The sequence below is a fragment of the Macaca nemestrina genome, chromosome 16 (assembly GCF_043159975.1).
Source record: "Macaca nemestrina isolate mMacNem1 chromosome 16, mMacNem.hap1, whole genome shotgun sequence".
Taxonomy (NCBI): Eukaryota; Metazoa; Chordata; class Mammalia; order Primates; family Cercopithecidae; genus Macaca; species Macaca nemestrina.
In genome coordinates, this window is record NC_092140.1 from 39,401,108 (window position 1) to 39,421,354 (window position 20,247).

Sequence of the window (20,247 nt, forward strand, 5' to 3'; positions counted from 1 at the left end):
CAGGGCCCGACTCTGTATTCTTTTTCAGCAGACATTTATGGCATTGAGTGAGGGGGTGTGTGTGTGGTTGTGGGTGTGGGTGTGGGTGTGATGCTCCTGCTTTCAAGGCCTTTACTGTGTAGTAGAAATGCAAGAGTTGGCATTTACTAAAAGTATCAAATATTTGCCATTCACTATGCTAGGTTCTTTACATCCATCACAACACTTGATCTTTGTAGCTTTTTTTTAATAAAGTAGATATTACTATTGCCATTTTAGAAATTAAAAAAAAAATCTTGAGGCAGAGAAAAAGAAGCAACTAGCATCATCACACAGCAAGTGTCAGAGGGTGGTTTTGGACTCATGTGTGTCTGGCTCCAGGGTCCATCAATTTTCTCAATTTCAACCAACCTACTTTCCCACCCTTACTTCTCATCTTTCCAATTCACTCCTCTATCACCACACCTCTATCAATCCTTCAGCCTCCCAAGATTGACTGTCCGTTGTTTCTACACATTTTCACTGTACCCCACCCTTCTCATGTCCCTCCTTCCCTCGTTCCCCACTTCAAATCCATGGTTGATCTTCAGAAGCGCTCCTTGGCTCACACCTTTGGTTCTGCGGTGGTTTGCTCTCTTTGCATGCTCATTTGGTAAAACTCCAATCCCAGTTAAACCCAATACTCCACTTCCTTGTGTCTGCTTCCTTCCCATGGCTCAGAGCTGAAGAGAAACATCCAGCCAGCAGGACTGGTCTCGGGTGAACCACAAACATCAGATTAGCCCTTAATGGTGGGCACTTGTATGATTGTTGTACCACATGTTTAAACAGCTGACTATGCAAAACTGGATAAGTTCTATAACTCCCCAAATGTGTCCCAAGGTGAAATCTAGCATATACACATACGATTAAGCATTGGCTGAAATTGTGTTAGTTGATGGAGGCTATTTCTCCTAATTTCTTTAAGCTCTCCTTATTCTTCCTAGAAGCATATGAAGCTTACTTTTAGAACCAACATCTCCACCTTTGCCAAACAACAGAGAAACCTAAGTCGCTATAATAAAAGTGCAAATAGTCTTTAGCTTGGCCAACAGCAATGCATCCAAGCATCAGCAGAAAAAGACTGGCTGGCCGCCTGCATGTTTCCTCATAGCAATAGCATCTTCTCCCTCACCATTTCAGGCTCAAAAGCTGAATGTTTCCAGAGTACTGAGAGTGAACACAAGCTCTCAGTGTAAACTCACAAGAATCAAACTGATAAATGGATGTACAAAATGAGAATGCAACTACATATAAGGCCTGTTGCAAAGTCCCCAATATTTGAAGCAGCATAACCAGCTCTCCTCCCCAATATAAAAAGCCGCATCAAAAGCAAGTTGATTGAGGAGCTTGGCATGAGAGGAAAAGAAGTTACCTCAATTAAGTTCATAATAGAATTAGTCTAAGATAGCTTAAGGCATCCAGTGCCACAATGGGACTGGAATTCTGATAGTCCCTTGGCCCCCATTCCTTTGCACAGTGCTTGAGAGATCACTTATTAGCTTCTGTGATCCTCTCCCCTTCCCTCCATAATATTCAAAATATCTTTCTTTAGCAACATTAATTCATTCAGTTTGGTCACTATTACATCTCACAGACATGAAAATCACTCTATCTGTTTATGGTAATTTGACTGGCTGGAAGCAGTGGCTCATGCCTGTAATTCCAGCACTTTGGGAGGTCAAGGTGGGAGGATAGCTTGAAGCCAGGAATTCAAGACCAGTCCACGCAAAATAGCGAGACCCCAGCCTCTACAAAATAATAATAATAACAAATAACTAAAAACAAGATAACTTGACATAACTCTAATTTCTTATACCTTGGTTTCATAGGTAAATTATCAGAGTTGAATTACAGGAGAAAGTGCTATGAGGTAAACTGTGGGAGATAAGAAAATCAGGTAGGATACTTAGGGCACTTCATCTTTCTTTTTCACCTATGCACAGGGCTGGTACATCTGGATATGTGCCAGAAAACTGATTCAAGAGGAAAATTCAATTAGCAGTAGCAAAGATTCCCCCAAATTGCCCATGTGTGGCTGGTATTTTTTTCAAAGAGTTATTACAGCAAAACGCTGCTGTTTAGTCCATGTCACCCCTGCACACCATCAAATCTGTAAAAACAAGGAAATTATTTCATCTTGCATTATCTTTTTGGCTGAAAACAATCTAAACCCATCTTCATCATCAAGAGAGTCTGTGATGCAGGTATTCATTTAACTGCAATGTAAGAAGCAAGATATCCAAGAGTTTGTTTTCTCTGTTTTGTCTTTTCTGCACCTTAAATTTATTTTCTTTGAAATCTGGTCAGAAAAAAAAAAGAAGCTTACTGCTTCAAAACTCATTATTAGTACAATAAGGTAGTTTTCACAGAATGTAATAACTATGGATGGAATTCAAACTACCGACATCTATATTATGATCATATTTTTCAACTAAAAGTCTCTTTTTAAATTAATTACAGAATACCAGTTAATTCCTCTGAGCATTCAGATTTTTTAGTGTAAGTAATTAACTCCTCTGACCCTCCCTCATCTTTTTTAACACCATGAACCACCGTCATTATCATCGAGTCAGATGTGCTTTCTCATCCTTGCCGCACACAGAGGCAAGTCACAGCCACAGCCCTCTGACTTCTAAATGCACACATGCATAAGTGTGCTGAGATCCTCTCTCCTTGGAGGCTTCCTGCACAAAGACTTGGATTTCTGATGGAAACGCCACTGAGGTGATCTTTGCCATCTGTCCAGTGTTTCTGGGGAGGCATCATGGGCGCATGTTGGAGGAGAGAGAGTTTATGTGCTCCTAACGTTGATCTGTGTTATTTTTTCCACCCACCAAGCCAGTAAGCTGGCAGGGGGCCACTTTCTATTTTCTCAGAAGCACAGAGTGGTTCCCCTGTATTTTAAAAAGGCAAATGCTGCCTTGTTCAACCTAATCATTCCTTAAAAAATGAGAGTAAAGAACTGAACCCACTGCATTTTATGCCTGAGGAATAAGCCAAGGCAGCATTCTAAATACTTCAGCTTTTCCTTCCTAAAAGACAGAAAAGTAGTGTAGAAAATGGGCTGTCTTCAAGCGGAGCCGCCCACCTTCTGACACTCTGAGTACCAGAATGTGCTATTCCTAGTTCGTCCTGGAACTCCCAAACAGAATTTGATCAAACCCTAGTACCAGGTGGCCCTGTCATGAGTGCGTCATCCATTTAAAACAGCATGTATCCACTTATAACAGAAGCTGATCTAAAATTGTTGACTGTCTCTTCTGATATATATAACTAGAGTTCTAGGAATGATGTTGAAGCATAGGTATTTGGGGAAGGCAGACTTGGGTGTCGTGTCAAAGCCAGAGAATTGGAACACTGACATTGAAGAGAGCTTGAGAAAAAGACCTTTAGGTGCAAGGAAAGAAGTTTTGATTACTGACAATAACCCTTATACTAGTGTCTGGGGAAAAATTACTGAAACTCAGCTTTGCCATGTGATCCATTTAGTTTTTCATTGATAATTAAACATATAGTTACAATGATTTTTTTAAAATTCTACTATTAGTCTTCCATGTTAACTTCATCTGTTCAAAACTTAAGTTGTTGTCCCCTCTTATTTACAAGAGGTAAGTGGGTAAGTAATTCAGGTCTTTCTTTGAAAAACTGTATTAGGTGACTATTCTTAGTGAAACACTTTGCTATGTGCCACAGTGGATACAAGGTTCATAAAACAACAAATTTTATTTATAAAATAAGATCAATAAAATATGGTAAGAACTCTCAGCCAGAAATGAGAAAATAAAACAAGGTTCTCAGAGCAATCATTTCCTGTTTTTAAGCCTTAACTTTTTAATCTATCAAATGAGAAAATGTGTTAGGAGGTTTCTAAATTCCTTTACAATGTTAACATTCCTTCATGGGTCTTTATTTTCCTCCTACTAGATCAGCTTTGTTTTAAAACCTCTCTTATTTTTCCATGCAACAATTTCTCTCTCTGATCCTATATTACTTTCCTAGCAATTTCATCTACTCCCATAGCTTTAGTTTCCACTTTCAGACTTTTAATCCCAAAATGTTGTAGATGATAGATAGATAGATAGATAGATAGATAGATAGATAGATAGATAGATAGACTTATGTCCCACTCTTCAAACCTGATATACAGCTTTCTATCAAATTTCTCACCTGTATGTCCCAAATTGATCACAAACGTTCACATTCAAAATTGAAAACCTTCTTCTTTTCTTGTATCTGTCTCGGTAAATAATAATACTGTCAACCCAAATACCAAAACAAAAAACTGTAAATTTTCCACGATAGCTTCTCTAGCCATCCAACTGGTTCTCTGACCTGCTGATTCTTCCTCTTCCATTCTCATACCTCTAATCCGTGTTCCAGGGCTATCATCAGAGTCATCAGAGTGACTTTTCCAAATCCCAAATATATGAATCTATCTTTTTGTAAGTTTGAATCATTTAGCCACAAGTTTGTTGCTGCTGTCACCATCTTAAAATCCACCTGTGGTTCCCTATCACCAAGATGTACTTCTCAATTTGGAATACACATTGCTCAGGAGGCCTGGTAATGTGCTGGGGGAATTTAAAACCCAGGATAACATCTTGGTTTTGAAATTCAATTTTACTTGGTAGCAGTAAGTTGAAAAATTGTCCTAACATTAAAACGAGTAGGAGAAGACACGTTAGAATCCAAAAAACATGAAGGGATATCATAAATACATTTTTCACTTGTGATGGCCCACTTCAGGCTATGCCCCCAAAACCCACAGTGGAGGGCAGATATTCTTCTTACCCCTTTGGAATACTTTAGATGAAATGTTTGAGAAGTATCACGAATGCAGAATAAAACCAAGACTTCTTAGTACAACATTTGCATTTCTCTATCATCTGATTCATACCTAATTGCCTCAACTGTCTCATCCTCTTCCCTCTGCCCCTGTCCCACCCAGGACTCCAACCATCACGAGGTGCCTACATCTCAACATGCTGTGTTATTTCATGTACAAAGGCATGAGTTTGAAGAAAGTATAGAATATGAGGTGGGGAGGGACCATGGGGCATGGTGGGCAATGAGTAACTTGTGATGGTGTGTAAGCTTGGTGGACCTGCTTGAAAGTAGAAAGTGAGAAGTTTGGGAGGAAGTTCAAAGGAATGATTGGAGCCAGCTCATGTTCTTCATGCCACAATAAGACTTACTTCAGTAGACAATGGGGAGCCACTGAATGTTTTAGGTAGTGGAATGGCAGGATCATCTGTATTTTATAAATAAAAGACTAAGCTACATCATGATACCTCTGGTAATAAAGTGACATATGGATCAAAGACTAGAGTGAAGTCCAGGTGAAATATGAAATTCTTAACAATTACCAAAGATGACATTCTTAACAATTACCAAAGATGACATTCTTAACAATTACCAAAGATGATATTCTTAACAATTACCAAAGATGAAATTTTTAACAATTGCCAAAGATGAAATTCTTAACAATTACCAGAGATGATATTCTTAACAATTACCAAAGATGAGATTCTTAACAATTGCCAAAGATGAAATTCTTAACAATTGCCAAAGATGAAATCCTTAACAATTACCAAAGATGATGTTCTTAACAATTACCAAAGATGATATTCTTAACAATTACTGAAGAGTTGACCGTGGGAATATAAGTGACACTTTTCACTCTAAAGGCTTGAGGTTAAAAACAAAAAATTCAACCACAGCAGGAACTGTGATAATGATTCATTTGGTAAACATCCTGTAGTAGATGTTTCCGATACTCATATTAGTAAAAGCAAGCAAATTCAGCTTTTCTAACCCCAACATATGTTCATTAAAACCAGAGAGACAGATCACAATTGTCTTTTGCACATATCGAGTCCACAATTTCAAAATTGTGTGCTAGTGTCAGGTCTCCTCCACATTGCCTGTACACTCTGTTCCCATTGCTTAGAATGCCCTTCTTAGTACGGACCCTATTCCAATTGTGGAACCCTTAACCGCATTTCAAAACCCAGGACAAATGATACCTCCTTAAAGAATGTCCTCTCATGGCCAACAAACGTATGAAAAAAATGTTCATCATCATTGGTCATTAGAGAAATGCAAATCAAAACCACAATGAGACACCATCTCACGCCAGTTAAAGTGGCGATCATTAAACAGTCAGGAAACAACAGATGCTGGCGAGGATGTGGAGAAATAGAAATGCTTTTACATTGTTGGTGGGAGTGTAAATTAGTTCAACCATTGTGGAAGACAGTGTGGCAATTCCTCAAGGATCTAGAACCAGAAACACCATTTGACCCAGCAATTCCACTACTGAGTATATACCCAAAGGATTATAAATCATTCTACTATAAAGACACATGCACACATATGTTTACTGTAGCACTATTCACAATAGCAAAGACTTGGAACCAACTCAAATGCCCATCAATGATAGACTGGATAAAGAAAATGTGGTATATATACACCATGGAATACTATGCAGCCATAAAAAAGAATGAGTTCATGTCCTTTGCAGGGACATGGATAAAGCTGGAAGCCATCATTCTCAGCAAACTAACACAGGAACAGAAAACCAAACACCGTATGTTCTCACTCATAAGTGGGAGTTGAACAATGAGAACACGTGGACACAGGGAGGGGAATATCACACACTGGGGCCTGTCAGGGGTGGGGACAAGGGGAGGGAGAGCATTAGGACAAATATCTAATGACTACAGGGCTTAAAACCTAGATGATAGGTTGATAGTGCAGCAACCCAACATGGCACATGTATACCGATGTAACAAACCTGCACGTTCTGCATATGTATCCCAGAACTTAAAGTAAAAGAAAAGAAATGTCCTCTCACTGCCACCAAATGAAGTTGTATCAGGGCTCTGCAGTGGGTGGCAGTGAGAGGCAACTTCCCCGAGAAGTTCTGTGTACACGTGGCTCTGATAGCCTCACCTTGCTGTAATATAATTACGTTTCTGCATGTTCAGCTCACTTTAGACTGTGAGCTTCTTAAAAATAGGCCCACGCCTTCTGTCCCCTTTTATCCCCAGTATCCTTGGGCAGGATGCTCAAGCCCTATACCTACTAAACAATTGAGAGTTTATTGGATGAGCATATTAAAGAATTAAAACTCACAAAGAAACTAGCCTCATGACTTTGCTACATCTCATATACACACACATGTGTTGATATGATTTGGCTGTGTCCCTACCCAAATCTCATCTTGAATTGTAGCTCCTATAATTCCCATGTGTTGTAGGAGGGACCCGGTGGGAGATAATTGAATCATGGGAGCAGTTTCCCACATACTGTTCTTGTGGTAGTGAGTTAGTCTAATGAGATCTGATGGTTTTATAAGGGGTTTCTCTTTCACTTGGTTCTCATTCTCTCTCTCCTGCCGCCATGTAAGACATGCCTTTTGCCTTCCACCGTGATTGTGAGGCCTCCCCAGCCCATGGAACTGTGAGTCCATTAAACCTCTTTTTCTTTATGAATTACCCAGTCACAGGTATGTCTTTATCAGCAGCATGAAGACAGACTAATACACATGTCAAAAAAAATTCAGGGACATGTAAACTCATTTCAAAAATAAAAGTCCATCTTACAAGATTAAATCTACCTTCTATAAAATTTGACTATTCAACTGATCTATACTTCCTGTAAGTAGTAACATCATTAACAAACATCTTATGTTTGAGGGGAATTAAGTAATGATCATGCAAATACACAAGCTTTAAAATTTGACTCTCCAATAACACTCCATAGAGTGGGCAGAAGAGCTTTTAATATTCCTACTTTAAAAATTTGGTAGCTGAGAATGAAAGTGAATGTGTGGATATCCAGATTCCACTGCTGATCCTCTGTTAAGATGCTGTTATATATGTTATTATGAATTTTAATTTAAAACAAAATGCCAGGGTAATAATATTTAAGGAGATGAAGATAAGTCTGCATGGCTTTTTAAATCTACTTTCTGGATATGCCTTACATACTTCAAAGGAGAGAAATACTTCTCATAAAAGGATAGTTTTTGATAATTATAAAAAGCAAATGTAAATAGAAATAAATTGCTATTAACATATAAAGACCTTATCTCATCTTCCTGTAGTATTTTATTTTTATATTTAGAGTGAGGGGGAGGTCATCCACAATAGCAGATGTACATACGTTAGTCAAAGATATTTTGTAACTATCTTCTTCTTTGATTTCTCCCCTGTCTATTATAATGAGGAAGTTGAGATATTGAATCACTTCATGGCATAAAGCTGAGTCATAAAAACTAAACTTTTAGGCCGGGCGCGGTGGCTCAAGCCTGTAATCCCAGCACTTTGGGAGGCCGAGACGGGTGGATCACGAGGTCAGGAGATCGAGACTATCCTGGCTAACACGGTGAAACCCCGTCTCTACTAAAAAATACAAAAAACCAGCCGGGCGAGGTGGCGGGCGCCTGTAGTCCCAGCTACTCGGGAGGCTGAGGCAGGAGAATGGCGTGAACCCGGGAGGTGGAGCTTGCAGTGAGCTGAGATCCGGCCACTGCACTCCAGCCTGGGCGACAGAGCGAGACTCCGTCTCAAAAAAAAAAAAAAAAAAAAAAAAACTAAACTTTTAAAATAAACATAGGGAAGTGTGGAAAATAAATTATAGCATTTATTGAATCCTTGCTATACAGAATAACTGAGATAAACTATTGACACATGCTATCTGATTTAATATTTAAAATATTTTCTGGTTTTTCTTACTGGCACCTAATACAAATAGCACCTGCATGTACTTGTTAATGTGAATTTAATGCCTTGGCAATTTATATCAAGTATCAAAACAAGGGGAGTCAAAGCCCGATTTTTGCTTACATCAACGAGGTTACAAACATCATCTATGACCCTCAAACCTCTGAGATATATCTGCCTTCATGAGTTGACCAACACTCCCAGAAACTGTCTCATCAAAAAACAGAAAGCAAGTGACCATTGAGTCCATGTTGGTTTCTTGCATCCAGACTGTGTTATGTCACATTTTAAGATAAAAATATATGTACATAGATGCATGATAGATAGATAGATAGATGATAGATAGATAGATAGATAGATAGATAGATAGATAGATAGATAGACAGAACAGACAGAAAGACAGACAGATAGATAGATAGAGTGAGTACTCAGAAGAAGACTTTAGAACTGTCTCTAAGATTCTATCATTATGTAGAGTAAATGTATACCTTTTTACAAATTTTAAATAAAAGAAAAAGATCTTTCCATAAATTCCAAAATATGACATATAATGGTCTTCAGCAGGCAAAAGAGATTTGGAAAGAGGTTTCTGAAGCCTTTTTTTTTTTTCTCCATAATTAGAGGTAAGAGTGGCAAAACCTACAAAATGTAGGTAAGTAAATCTACTGAATGGTCTCCAAATGTATGTATAGCCAAAGGAATGAATAACTTGTCCTTCCTTGCATAATGACTTTTCTTTTGCTCCAATACCTTTCTTATTTCTGACTTCATTCTGTTGGTTTTAAAAATGTGGACAGCTTTTAAGTGTAGCTTTATACATTAAAGATTGGATATTATCAGTTGTTGGACAGGTATGGTGTGCCATACAATGTTTTATGTGATTTGCAAACATAATCTCATTTAAGTAAGGTAGTCCTTCTTTTCCAAGCTTTACAGATGATGAAAATATGGTTCAGAAAAAAATTAAGCCACTTGCTTAGATTCACACAGTTAGAGTTCAGATTTGAATCCAGGTCTTTCTGATTCTAAAATTTGAATTCTACCCATTGTGTTACACTGCTTCACAGAGATTCATCTGAATATGCTGTACTGTGTCTTGGGATGCATTTTTATCTATAGGTAATATTTAATGTAGCAGCATTTTTCCATATGTATTCCATGGATGGCACTTATTTTTAATAGGCTTTATTTTTTAAGCTGTTTTATGTTTACCAAAAAATTGAACAGGAAGTACTGAGAGTTCCCATCTATCCCCTCCCTACCTGTTATCCTCCTATCATCAACATCTTGCATTACTGTGGTATATTGGTTACAATTAACGAGCCAATACTGATACTTTCATCAAAGTTTTGTGGTTTTCTTCATATAGAACTTGTAGATATTTTGTTAGATTTATATCAAAGTATGTCATTTTGTTGTTGTTGGTAATGTAAATGGCATTGTGTTTTTTAGTTCAAATTCCAATGTTCATTTCTGGTATATAGAAAGCAAATTATTTTTGTATATTAAGCTTGTATCCTGCAATATCACCATGTTATTTATTGGAATGCCACTTTTTAATATTATTAAACATTCTTATATGATGATCTCAAAATGCCCATAAGGTGACAAGTTGCCTTATTATAAATCCCTCTGCTCTTTAATTCTAAAAAGTATATTCTAGATTTGAGATTAAAATTATTTCATTCATCTGTCTTCATATAGAATATTTAGTCATCTGGGGGATATCTATGAAGAATTCATAAGTTACTTTTAATTGAACATTATTATGCTTTTCCAAACTACAGTGTGTAATTAGAAACAAAGAAATTGTATTTAAGTATTACAGATTATGAATCTGCATGGGTGAATATGCTTCTGGAAGAACTGGTAACAAAAATGCTTTTTTCCATTGCTCACAAAATATATGTCCCGAGGCACTCTCGTGTTTTTCTGGCCACATATATGTGACATAAGCTCCTGTTGGGACGGTTTCCCACCACAGGAATGCATTTCAGGGCACACAGTGGATGCAGCAGGTCAGGGCTGCTGGACCATGGGACCAGTATGATCAGAAGGGCCCTGAACAAGTCGTGAAAAAGTAAAAACTTCTTGTGCCATCCCGTGTAGGTTGACAACAACAAAAAAGTGATAGGTATACAGTGTATCTTTATAAAATAAGATCAGGCTGGGCGCAGTGGCTCACGCCTGTAATCCCAACACCTTGGGAGGCCGAGGCGTGCGGATCACTAGATCAGGAGATTGAGACCATCCTGGCTAACATGGTGAAATCCTGTCTCTATTAAAAATACAAAAAATTAGCCAGGCATGGTGGCCATGCCTGTAGTCCCAGCTACTTGGGAGGCTGGGGCAGGCGAATCACTTGAACCCGGGAGGCAGAAGTTGCAGTGAGCTGAGATCATGCCACTTCACTCCAGTCTGGGCAACAGAGCGAGACTCTATCTCAAAAAATAATAATAATAAATAAATAAGATCAACAAAATATGACAGGTACGAAGATCACTGTATAACTATCACTTTTTTGTTGTCGACCTACATGGGATGGCCCAACACTTTTTTGTTGTTGTTGACGTACATGGGACCACACAATTATCAACATGGAAATAGAAAAGCTATCCAAAATGTACTTCAATATCACATACAGTGTATATTTATCACTTTTTTAAAAGCTTGGGACAGTGTGTAAAATTACTTTTGTTGATAGAGGTTCATTTCTCAGTGTAAAAACTGTCAAACCTAGACAAGACACTCTACTTTGAATGCAAAGTAAATTTCTAAAAAGTACTTATCCTCTTTTAGATTTAGGTAATTATTTAGAAGTGTGAGAGCATGAATAAAGATATGACATGAACAAGACACTTTCTTATAATAATCTAATTCAAGAAATAGTACAAACATATATGAACGAATAAATTATCAAGGTCAATTTAATGTAGCAGAAACTGAGACTGCCAAATGAATATATAAGACAGTCAGCCACAAAGGATCACAAAAGTCTACATGATCATAGTTATCAATTTGGAAACAGAAAATCTATTTAAAATGTACTTATACATCATATTAATCTTCCATACACTTTGGAGAGGTGGAGTTTCATTGTTGCTGTTGTAACTAGTGTTTTTGTTGAATAACCCATTCTCTAGGAAGCACATAATGAAATTAACTCTGACTCCCTCCTTCTTCCCACACTGTCCCATAACCTCTTCCTCCTCCAGCAAGACTCAGAAGGAAGATGATTGTTTACAAGGGAAGGTAAATTAGTTTATGTTACTCCCAGATCTTGTTACACCATGAATTCATATAATAAACATAGCTTCTAGAATTTTAACTTCCATTTGTTATATTATCAATTCAGACCCCCCAAAATTAAATTTCTTTGAATATCTAATTTTAATAGGTTAGATGCTTTCTGCCAATTTTTCTCTGTAATGCAAACCTAATGTGATAATGAAAACCAATAACAAAATCAGAGGCTTCCTAGACAGTAGCCCATCTTCATTTCCAAGTTAAAGATTTTGGTTGAAACTATTTGCAAGCATATAATAACAATTCCTGTGCAAGAGAGTCTCTATTGAATGATATGTACTCTGAAGACAGTATGAAGGAAAGAGGCTCTTCGGAAGATCCAAGCTGGCTGCCAAGCTTCCATATCCACTTCAAAGTTTCCTGTAATATTAAATGTTTGGCCTTCACAGAAGACATTTCCAAAGACATCATATACATTAAAACCATACCTTGGGATAGTCAGGGCTGGAGGCTCCCAAACTTGTATATGAAACATGACATAACAGAAAGAGCAGGCTATTTGGAGGGAGAAGGTTGAGTTCAAGTCCAAGCCCTCAATCTCTTTGACATTGCAAACAGGGTCATCACTTAACTTCTATGGGTCCAGTTCACACGTCTGCCTTACCTCTCTCGAAAACAGTTTTGTTTGTCAAATAAAATGATGTGAAGGTAAGGACAAAAGAAGACATTGGTAAGATATTCAAGAGGTTAAAAGAGGATGTGGTAAATGATTGCCATATACCTCCCTCCTCTTTCTTCTCTTGGTTTTAACTGCTCAGCAAAATATTTAGTGAGTGCCTGCTAAGTTTCAGTGATAAGCCCTGGAGATACAGAGGGGGAATAAAATGACATGGTCCCTGACCTGAAGTAGTCAAGAAGTGACATTATCTGACTTTGGTTTTATAAGGATCACTGTGGTTACTATGTTGAGCATACATGACAGGCAGATGAAGATGCAAGCAGAGATACTTGGTTTATACACTACTGTATCATTTCAGGCAAAAAAAAAAAAATGTAGTGGCTTGTATACGGGTGGTAGTAGTGGAAGTACTGATAATTCAACTAAGATGAGGACTGATAACTAGGTTTTGGATTTAACATAGCAAAAAGACATTCGATGTGCTTGCAGCACAGACAAAGTTTAATGAAAGCTAGGAGATCAACAGAGGGTTACTCATAAGAGAATGAAAATTCCATGAGGCATATTGGAAAGAATTGGAAGGCAGGTCAACAGGAGATGGAAGAATAGGAGAGAAACATGCACCAGGTATAGAGAAGTTTGCTTCTGGGGCAATAGATAAACACTTGACAGTCATGCATGCACAGAATTCTGTGCGGTTGGCCCAACAAGGGTGTGGTGCCTCAGGGTAGAATTCATCCCAAGTATGTGAGGAGACAATCTTCTGCCTCCATGGTTGCTCACTTTCATGCAAAACCAGCTGTTACCCATTTGGTTAGGGAACTGAAATAAACATAGTGGAACTGAAGAGGATTGGAGTAGAGTAGCAGAGTCCTAGCCCTTGAATAGAATTTTTGCCAAGTAATTGATGAGAGTGGGGATGAGCACAATTATACCTATTATTTATTGGGTACATACTCTGTGTCTGCCATACTTAATCTTCACCACAGAAAATTTAAAGATATGTGTATTGACTAATACACATTAGAATGGACTATTCTCATGCTGCTATAAAGGACTGCCCAAGGTTGGGTAGTTTATAAAGGAAAGAGGTTTAACTGACTCACAGTTCTGCAGAGCTGGGGAGGCCTCAGGAAACTTACAATCATGGCAGAAGGGGAAGAAGCAAACATGTCCTTCTTCACGTGGCAGCAGGAAGGAGAAGAACGCAAGTCAAGTGAAGGGGGAATCTCCTTGTAAAACCACATGATCTCATGAGAACTTACTATCACAAGAATAGCATGGGGGAAACTGACCCCACGATTCAATTATCTCTGACCAGGTCCCTTCCAACACACATGGGGATTATGGGAACTACAATTTAAGATGAGATTTGGGTGGAGACACAACCAAATCATATCATATGTTATCATCTCATTCTAAAAATGAGAAAAGAACAGCTCAGAAAAATTAAGTAATGTACCTCATCTACCCACCTTCGCACAGTTAAGGGACAGCATTAGGATTTGAATCTCTCCCTCTTTCCATATTACGCTTTAAAGAGCCAAGGAAACAAATCACATTTCAGAAGATAAGGAGTTGGGATTAGTTGGAAACACATTGGTAACACTGGAGAGAAGGGACTGAAATAGTCTGTATAAGAAACAGAACTGAAATAGGGTCAGTTGAGGTTTTTGGCCTTCCAAACCTGTCCTTGTAGCTTATTCAGGTGCAGGCCTTGGTTGTTGGTGGCTCCTGGGCTGCCCCATGGCGCCTATGAAAAAATGGAAAGGAACAGTTACTTTCTAATTTTTCCAATCTAAAAGAAGTTGTTATTATTTTAGATAACTTTCCAAGTGTTGGTATAAGTGAATAGTTTTCTTTAATTAAGACTATCTGATAAACTGTTACCTTTCCAAATTCTCACCCTTTCAAGTCTGACAAGAATAAAAACTGTTGATACCATGCATCACCGTCACCAGAGCTTCCTTACATTTACCAGCAGCTGAACACACCATGTGGCTGAGGAAAGTACAGAATTGTTGCCAAGTGCAGGTAGAACTTGTGAACCTGGCATGCTCAAAACCATGAATAATAAATACAAGAGTCAGAGGACTTCTTTTTGGCCAGGATTTAACTCTTTAGGAATATATTCTTCAAAATATTTAGGGACATGTTGCTTATTATATATTTTTATCTTGGTTCAAAGCTTTCATTCCTAATGACCATCCCTGTTATGATTTCACACAGAGGTGACATATATATAACTTTGATGACATGCTCCAAGAATCAAAAAGCCAGAGAAATGGCAACGTAATTATATTTGCTCAATATCCAGTACTATTCCAACTCACAGCTCTAAGAGGGCATGCTTCCTTGTTTGTTTTACTGTTGAAGGTAGTCAGCACTATTACAAGTTTCAGCATATAAATTACTAGAACATAAAGATCCACCGTATTTAACTTTGGCTTCATGTACTGAGGGTTATTAATATTTGATGATGTAGATTTGAATGGTACTGAAATTATTCCCTAAGCTTGGAGCAGCAGTGTTTGATTTCCTTCATTTTTCTGGTGGTTTTTTTTTTTTTTTCAATTTAATGAAGACCATGAAAATTGATAAAACACTAGAATTTAGTCTTTACATTTATTTTAAAGAAAAACACATTAGGGGACATAAATAAACTATGACACAAATAAACTTATTTTTATCAAGTGACCTGACTTGGGCGTACAGTTTCAATTTCAAATATTCTCTCCCATTGTTTCCATTTTTTTCACATCAGATTGTCATAATATACATCCTAGTTCCAAATTCAGATAATATAGATATCAGAGTATGGGTTAAAAGTGCCACTGATTTGGAATCAGACAAGTTAAAAAATTCTCGTTTAAGCTCTGCTACTGATTTCTGTGTGACCTTGAAAAGGGGACTTAACATTTCTAAGCTTAATATTTCCTTGCTCACAAAGTGATACAACTAGTCTAGGTGACCTCAAAATTCCATTCTATTCTAAAATCTTATGCATATGTAATATTTTATAGGAAAATAGTGTATAAATATTATTTCTATGATTAAAGATGTATAACCTATTATTTTAGAACATAACATGTCCAACTCTCACTGGTTTGCTTTTTCAAAATATATTATTTTCATTCCAGTTTAATTCATGACTTTTTCCCAAGTTAAGTCTTGAATTGTTTCTACTATATAATATGGTTTCAGATTTTTTAACATACGGTGCAGAAAGAAAGAAAGTTTGCTCTACAGCAAAATGTAGACGAGAAAGATAATATTCCTCAGACATAGATAGTTCTGAAGCTCATCCAAGTAGACAGGTAAAATAAACCTTGGGTGAAGAAAACTGACATTTAAAATTGGTAAAGATACAAGTATTTTTGCAGAAATAACATCTTATACTTTCACAGCAATCTGCCTCCTTTTCTTTCTCCCAAACACAAGAAAAAGGCATTTCAAGTTACTGATTAGCTTAAACATACTGATCTTTGGCTCGTCTAAGGTCCATGAAAGTTGACTAAACATTCTTCTACCAAAGAGAAAAACTAGAAAATTGAACACATTTTTTAAAAAATTATATTATCTGTTATCCTGATATATCAACCCAAAACCTCATTTGGTTGGGCTATGTTTTTATTTATTCTTTTTGCCAGATAAATTGGGAACTTCTAAAGGAATTATTTTCTTAAATATAAAACTAGGTGTTTGTTATCACAATAAACTCTACGTTTCCGTGAGTTGCCCACTGTCTCCTAATATTTTCCACTCTAGAATGAGAAGGCTAGGGTTGTGGGGAGCTGATTCTATAAACACAGGGATTCTTATCTATTGTTTGCTAAGCCTATGGATGGAGGTAAGAGAGTTAAACCTTTAAGCAAGCAGCCATTTTGACTAAAAATAGAAAAAAAAAAAAAACCTTTGACCAAGGAATCAAAATGAATACACCACTGAAAATGAGTTATTATATGTGACTTTACAATGTTAAACAGGCAAAAAATATGAAGAGATGTAGAAAATGTATCTACTATTATTGCACAACCGCTCCGTAAGAGGCTGCATGATTCAATTTGGGGTGACACAAAAATGGACAAGACAGCCCTTTTCTCCAAGAGTTTATGTGATATTAACCACAAACACACTCATTGAAGGCAAAATGTGGTTTAATCCTATGACAGAGGTACAACACTCTGCAGGAGTCCAGATTATTGATATTTGGAAAGAATGTATGAGAAAAAAATTCACAATTTTCTTTAAAGCATATTGAAGACAGATAGAAGATAAACTAGGATATGGGTTGAGTTGATTTTTTTAACTGAAACCCATAGCTTTTATGATGATCTACTTGTTAATTATTACCAAAACTCCATCCCTTGTCTTTCAGCCCACAGAGATTCACATTTTGCACTGCCTAATGGACATGCCGACATGGATGTGCCACAAACTTGTTAAATGAACACATCCAAGATCAAGCACATCTTCCCCTCTCTGCTAACCTATTCTCCTACTGTCTTTCAAGATTCATTCAGTCTCCCAAGCGAAAAATTCCAAAGACACCTTCTATTTCTTTTTCCATCCTGGAACTGTCTAGTCAAACCATTAGCAAGTCCCGCCATTCTTGCTCAGAAACTTCTCTTGGAATTGTCCCCTCCTCTCCTTCCCAAGTCACTGCCTTTTCTTATTTCAGATTTCCATCAACTCTCATCTGGATTATTACATTTTTTTTCTATCTAATCTTGTTGTATTTGTCTACTCAAGGCCATCCTCTACACAGCTCCCAAATTAACTTCCTTTTAAAAAAAATCTATTTCCATCATTTATCTGCTTAAAATTTTAGATATCTACATCTTACCTGGAAAACAAAACTCAAACTCCTGGATAGAGCATGAAAGGGCATTTTAAATGTGTCCATAATACACCTTTCCAGCAGCAATTACACATTTCCCCATCTTCAGTCGCATTGACTTTATCACTACTATGGTTTGCCACTGTAGAAAAGTATCCTTCCCTGACCATTGCATATGCTATTTGCTCTGCCTCAAATGTCCTCTTTCCTCTTCTAAGACTGAACATCTTTTCATTCTTCAAGACACATATGAAAAATCACTTTTTCTTTCCCTAACTGAACCTGACAAAATTACTTTCTCCCTGTATCCACAGAGCACATTGTTTCTACCTTTATTTTTGCATTTACTCCCATTTTATTGTAACTTTATCTGTTTATATGTCAGAACTCTTTCAATTGGCAACAAAATTACCAAGGGTAAAGGCTGGATCTCATTGACCTTTTTATCTCCCATGTCTCTAATTAGCCTGGTAAATGGCATGTGTTCAATAAATGAATGACTGATTATCACTATTGGATACTATACAAATAAGTAATTACCCTTTAGGAATAATCGCAATGTAGGCCAAGACTACACACAATACTTCCTGGAGAAGAGGTAGGAAATAAATCTCACGGAGATTTAGAGATCTATCTGCAAGGAATATTTTGAAAGAAAACGTAACTCTGTCCTCATTAACAGCACAGCTTTGATAGCAAACAATCAACTAACATCCTTAAGGTAGTGTGAAATCAAAACTCTGCTTGTAAAAGAGAAATTAGGGAAATTGGCATTCTAGTCAAGTATTTTCTTCATAGAGGTGGTAAGTGAAGCTTTGGAATAGGATGAGGATATCAAGGGATCAGGTGTAGGGAGAGAAGGCTACATATATGATCCATGTTGACTCTCAAATTCTTCCTGAAGATGCTACAGTTAAAGCATTGCTGTGTCTGAGTATGGGTAGTGTTATGTTTTAGCTTTTACTTAATTCTATTATGTTATGTCATTGATATTCTCTAATTTGTATGCAATCAAGGAGAAAGCCATTTAGTAGTAAGAATGCTTTCAGCTGATTAAAAGTTCCAATTTTTCTGGGCATCCTGTTCAAATAAAGGGCAAATTTGAAGGCAACATCAAAATGCACTACCTTTTCTGTTTTCTGCACTTCTCTTCTTTTCCCTTTCACTTGAGCAAGTAATAATGCAGATTTCAATTACCTGCCAATTCTTGCAATGGTTTTCCTGATGAAGTTAAATTGACATTTTGGCATACTTGCTAAAATCACAACAATATTCATCTTATATTCAACATATTCTTTACAATATTTATTCATTATACTACTTATTAACAACTGGTTATAAGACAGTTTGAGAGGAAAAAATGTTGGAAATGCAAAACAACAAACCATTTCCACTGTTAGAGAGCCTTTTCGTACGTTATGTTCCCAATTACCTAATGGAGATTTAAAACACTCCATTCCAAGCAATTATATGCTAGAATGTATGTAATATAACTGAGGAAGAGCTCACTCAAATGCTAGGGAAATGGAAGAAAGAACATTTCCTCTTTTTATAAAATCTCCATTATTTAGCATCAATTAATCACATTGTAGAGTATAATAGATTGGTTGGTGGGTTGGTTGGTTGATTGGTTGGCTTAATGGTTATGCTTTGATCGGTTGGCTTAATGGTTAAACTTTTTCCATATAGAAAGTTAGAAGATCCTGGATGTCACAGATCTCACTAGCCTTAATTGTGAGATAATAGGCCTTAATAGGTGAAATAAATCCTAGAATCAAGAATCTAAGGGTGTAGGAAACATATTTGTATTAATCCCAGAAGGTAGCCCAGGGCCTGCAGTCATTTCCTTTTTGAACAAATAAAATAATGAATAAATGGTCAAACCTCTTTATGTTTCTGCAGATGATCAATAGAAATGTTGATCCCATTGAGCCATCAACACATTAGCGCATATATTGGAAATCACATGAGGTAGAATGAGAGCATCTGTGGAAATATGATATCATCCTTTTGAAGGATTCTCTAACTTGAACAAAAGGGCAAAGTCACTAGGGAAGATTCTGTTTTTTAGGGAAAATACACAATAGGAGAAGCAGATAGGAGAGCCAGCTAATGTTTCAGTTCTCCATTACATAAGTTCCCCCTTCTAGCAAATGAATGAATTGGCCCAAGAAACGAGATACTGACTTTCTCCGCTTCACAGATGGCAAAATATAGGAAAGTTAAAACAAGTGAAATATGTGGTTGTGAATAATACAGACATGATGACTGATGGTCAAACCCATGTGGCTATGGAAGCCACCCAGACAGTCACACGCAACTAGGACCATTACAGCAGAGCCAGCAGCATAAAGGCAAAACTCCAAAGTTGAAAGAAAAGGGGGAAAATTACTGATATTGATTCAATAGAAATACGTTAACATTGATGCAGCTCAGCCTTGATTTCCCAACACATAAGTGGTGGGAACTGACTGCCCTGAGCTTTTTGGACCACAGGGAAGTCCACTTTCCATCTCTATTCCATTCAGGTCATATCCCTGGGAAGACTCTCCTGGGTCCCAGAGACAGTTCAATGGCAAGCTCTTTAGTCCCAAATGTAGCAGAGTATCCCTTACCATACTTGTCCCATTATCTGGGAGCTGTCTTGTGGTAATGGAGAAGATCTGGGAAATCCAGAGTAAATGAAGACAAATGCATTTGAACTATGCTGGGACACATAAACTGTACTAGAA

The 20,247-nt window shown here is 37.2% G+C and overlaps 1 protein-coding gene and 1 long non-coding RNA gene across 3 annotated transcripts in view; one reads left to right on the forward strand and one right to left on the reverse strand.

The window, feature by feature from the left end:
• Positions 1-12,905, reverse strand: part of LOC105481753 (uncharacterized) — a 39,377-nt gene extending 26,472 nt beyond the window's left edge. The window contains exon 1 of one of the 2 annotated variants that reach the window (XR_987168.3): positions 12,485-12,905. This is a non-coding gene — a long non-coding RNA (uncharacterized lncRNA). The remainder of the gene's footprint in view (positions 1-12,484) is intronic. The other variant, XR_011614723.1, reaches the window with a different exon arrangement.
• Positions 1-20,247, forward strand: part of LOC105481754 (KLF transcription factor 12) — a 618,039-nt gene that overhangs the window by 56,705 nt on the left and 541,087 nt on the right. The window lies entirely within an intron of this gene.